The sequence below is a fragment of the Danio rerio genome, chromosome 18 (genome assembly GCF_052040795.2).
Source record: "Danio rerio strain M-AB ecotype USA chromosome 18, GRCz13ab, whole genome shotgun sequence".
Lineage (NCBI taxonomy): Eukaryota > Metazoa > Chordata > Actinopteri > Cypriniformes > Danionidae > Danio > Danio rerio.
Genome location: NC_141038.1, coordinates 17037211 through 17042058, shown reverse-complemented (window position 1 = coordinate 17042058; position 4848 = coordinate 17037211). Strand labels below are relative to the sequence as shown.

At 33.4% G+C, this 4848-nt stretch overlaps 1 long non-coding RNA gene across 1 annotated transcript in view; it reads left to right on the top strand.

The window, feature by feature from the left end:
* LOC147839691 (uncharacterized) overlaps positions 1 to 4848 on the top strand; it is a 31099-nt gene that overhangs the window by 21736 nt on the left and 4515 nt on the right. The gene's annotated exons all lie outside the window — the stretch shown is intronic.

Here is a 4848-nt window from a genome sequence, read left to right as displayed (position 1 = left end):
GACAAACCTAAAAACGCAGCATTACCTCCTTAATAGCAAGAGATAGCCAGCACAACCCAACACATTCTCTTGCACTTACTCATATAAACAATGTTATAACTGTATCTTATGGCAGTTGGCATATGGCATTGAAATGCAACCGCTTTATTTTGGCTAGTCACTGAAAAGTTTGATAGTTTGTCTTCATATTATGAGCTTATGATATTTTAGTTTTAATTTGTGTGTTACATTTTGGTGGATATTAGTGTGCTTGAAAGAACTGGAGAGTACTTCAGGGTCTTATGAATTGCTCAATTAGCAATTACTGCTGCTTGGCTCATGTTGTTATAAACGGGCATGATGACACAGTTTGCAACACATGTTTGGCAGACAGTAAACCACAGTCCCAAAATATACTCTGAATAGCACATTTACAGTATATGTTTGTGTCATGTGCTACTAAATTTGAGATTATGAGAACAAGTTCAAACTAAAGTCATTTGTGTTACTTGAAATAAAATAAAAATTAACCGAAAAAGATGACATATACAGTATATACAAACACTTTAACTTTATTTCAGCAAGTTGTTAAAAGCAAAATGGCATGTCCTTTTAGGTTTAACTTAAAAATAGCTAAGAAATCAATGACATAAATTATTTTTGAATTAAATTGAATGTGGATTGAACTAAATAATACTACCATTACTACTATTACTACTACTACTACTTCTACAGTTTTTCTCATTTGCTTTGGCACATTTTTCTAAACAGTCTTAACATTCTCTAAACTCTGAGTACAAATTTCAAAACTGTTTGCTTGAACTTCAGAACTTTATTGCATGTCTGCAAAATGTAATAACTTATCCAAAACATTTAATTCATCCTTCAAAACCTAGTGATTGTGTCAGTAATTTGGCCAAGGCCACCAAAACAAAATGTATTTGTCATCGTGTAAACCACAATGCTCAAAATCAGGGGTCACCAATCTCGGTCCTAGAGGGCCGGTGTCCCTGCAGGGTTTAGCTCCAACTTGCTTCAACACATCTGCCTTGATGTTTCAAGTATACCTAGTAAGACCTTGATTAGCTTGTTCAGGTGTCTTTGATTAGGGTTGGAGCTAAAATCTGCAGGACAGCGGCCCTCCAGGAACAAGTTTGGTGACCCCTGCTCAAAATGATTAGTTGTTTTTTCACCAAGACAGTCAACCATAAAAATTAAGGCTTGATCTGGTATATGTTGAGAATAGTAATATTTATTGTATTGATACAGTATGTTTATTTTTGTACAAATGTATTACATGCAAAGTCCAGTCTTGCTTGTTCAGGTATTGTATTGTACATTTCATATTTCCTATTTTACTACAAATACACAAAAATAATACAAAATAAACATCCATGAACAAAAACTATTGGTGAACATCGTGTCACTGTTGTTGGTCTTGCCAGAGATTATAAGTCTTCCAATTGCTCTTCCACAAGCATGATGCTGCAGTTCAGGAAAAAGGTTTGTGATTGTGATTGTATCTACATATATATAGTAGTGAAGTGTATCAAAGCTGTCCTACTGTAAGACAAGAATAGGTGTTTTGATCCACCTCAAACGTTGACTACTGTATATATGCTCTCAGAATTTATTGGATAAATTGTTGATTCGAATTGTATCACAACTAGAGCTCATTTACCAATTTAGCAGACATTATAAATCAGATATTCCGAAATATCAAATATCAGATATTTATGATGTAAAGATGTGCGTATACAGATGTTTGATGGTTGAATAAATGGTTTTGAGTGTGATGGTTTACACAATGAAAAATGATTGAGAAGTTGTGAAGAGTTTGATAGTTTTGATGAGAATTGACTTGAGTTTTGATCAACAAGCCATATGCAATTAGTTTTTGTCCAAACTACAGAAATTTGTACTTCTGATTTGCACACATGTGCTAAAGCATTTGCAATTTGCGTCAATCAATAAGAAATGCCAATCTGAACTGAACAGTAAACTAATTGTTCAGAGATCTAAACTTGTTGTTTTGAAAAATAAAAATTTAAATTGAGAAAAACTGTAATAATAATAGTAATAACAATAATAGTTTATTTCTTTAAAACTCCTATATTTACATAAATATAATTTTATTAACATAAAAAGATAAACCTTTCTATGTATAAACTATGTATAGTTTGCTTCAAATTTATTGTGCAAAACAGTTTTGACTGAAAGATTGAAATGTTTGCTTTTAAACCACTGTTTCATTTACGTTTCGCACATTGCTAGCATTTCATTGTTAGCATGTTGCTAACAGAACGTTGATAGCACTCTTAGCAGTCATGAGTTACCACTTTGCTAGCATATTTTGTCATATTTTTAGCATGAATTAACACAGTGCTAATAACTTTTAGCATATTGCTAACATGTGCTTACTTATCCAGCATATGTTTTTTTAATCAGCGGATGCCCTTCCATTACTGGGAAACACCCATACACTCTCATTCACATACACTGCGGACAATTTAGCTTAACCAATTCCCCTGTAGTGCATATGTTTGGACTGAGGGGGAAACTGGAGCACCTGGAGGAAACCCACACCAACACGGGGAGAACATGCAAACTCCACACAGAAAATGCCAACTGACCCAGCCTAGCCTCGAACCAGTGACCTTGTTGTGGGGCGACAGCACTACCCACTGCACCACTCATAGATGGATGGATGGATGGATTTATTGATAGATACTGTAGATAGACAGACAGACAGACAGACATATAGACCCAAGTAGTGAGATTTCTCTTGACCAAACATGATGCAGGCCGTGGTCTCTTTATACAGTAATTGTATCTTAAATATATGTAACAACAAGCACTTAATGATTTACCGGCTGTTGCTCCATCAGAGCGTCCCTTCTGAGTCAACAGAGAGAGCTCTGAAATAAACAGACCTTTGCCATAGGCTGTGAGTGTGAGCTGGAGGACGAGCTCTGTGTGGCCTTGTGGGAAGGACACACTCACGGCTCCATTAAAAAACTGTTAGCAAACACTTCAGCTATTTTCTGACTCACGACAACACAGAACAGGCACCTTTTTTTAACCGCCCCCAAAAAAGCTCAGTTTTGACAAAATTTGAATGCGTTTTTATGTTTAACATACCATAATTTAATAAAAGATTGCAACCCAAGCCTATTACAATTAATAATAATAATAAATAATAAAAAACATAACTTAAAACCTAATAAAAAAAAGCACTAATAGAAAAAAAACTATCTATTTATTGGAAAGTATAAATATATAGAAACTGCAATTTTACTTAAAATAATAGCTAAAGATGTTTTTTATTTCGCTATGTGAGACATATCAAAAATAAAAAATAAACAAAAAAAAACCCCAAAAAAAAAAGTACTTCTAACAAGAGATTTAAAACTTTAATACATATAATACTGCAATAACTTTTCAAAATCGGTGTAAAAAATATAATGATGATGTGTTTATAACAATATTGAGGTTTAAGAATAGTGTTTTAATTTTTAATAAACCCAAACCAAGACCTGAAAATAGAAGAAATGAAAGCCACTCCAATTACAGTCAATGTGAAATAAAAAGTGCTTACTGTTTTAGAATGCTAAAGGCCGATGTAGAGATAAGAGCATCAAACAGCAGCCGAGTGCAGACAGACATGTCAAACATGAGCTGTCAAGGACTGCTGCACACAAAAATGCCATTTACACACTATAACAAGGTCCACAACCTTGAACTTTCCCAGGATTTACCTAAAAAGACTATTTGTTAACACATAGTAGAGTTAAAATCAAAATAATTTACTAACATGAACTAAGAATAAACAATACTTGAAAACTGGAGAATACTTGCACAGCATTTACTATGTAAATCATGCTTTTAAACATTAGGTAATGCTCTGCTGAGCTAACAATAACTAACAATGGACGACTTGAAATTCATATCATTAATTAGATGAATAAACATTGTAATACATGTATTGTTCATTGTTTGTTCACAGGGGCAGCATTGTGGGTCAGTGGTTAGCACTGTCACCTCACAGCAAGTAGGTCACTGGTTCAAGTCCTGTCTGGACCATTTGGCGTTTCTGTGTGGAGTTTGGATGTTCTCACTGTGTTCGCATGCGCTATTGATGACTTGAATAAATTAAATTGTCTGAAGTATATGGGTGTTCCCCAGTACTGGGTTGCATCTGCTGCATGAAACATAAGCTGAAATAGTTGGCGGTTTATTCCACTGTAGAGACCCCTAATAATCAGGGATAAGCCGAAGGAAAATAAATTAATAAATGATGAATGTTTGTTCACTTTATTAACATGTGACCCAATAGTTTAGGAAAACTATTCAAAGTATTCATGTAATCTTAAAAGAAATATTGCTGAAGTATAAATATTTAGGATTTAGAATTGACTATCTACGGTTAAATTCAAATTTAAAGCATGAAAAAAAAAAAATAAATTACTAAAATAATCCCCAAAATAGTCATGTTTAAAATAAATAAATAAAATGAAGATGTTAAAACAAAAACTTTAAAAAGCAAATTCTGTATATTATTTTAGACTATAAAAGTTACAGTTTTTCTCCATTGGTTTGGCTCATTTCTTGAAACGGAAATTAACATTCTCAAAACAACCTGGACAAACCTCCAAACCCCTTGGCAAGTGTTGAAAACAAAATTGAATTTCTCATTCATTTCATCAAATCGCAAATGTCTAAGTACATCTTTGCAAATAGTTAAGTACAGATAGCCGACATTTATCACAATTTCCAAATGAATAGATCTTGTTGATCTAAACTGATTGTTAGTTCTCAGTCTAATGGTTGTTTTCTCCAAAATATGTCAACGTCATTTTATTGTAATTC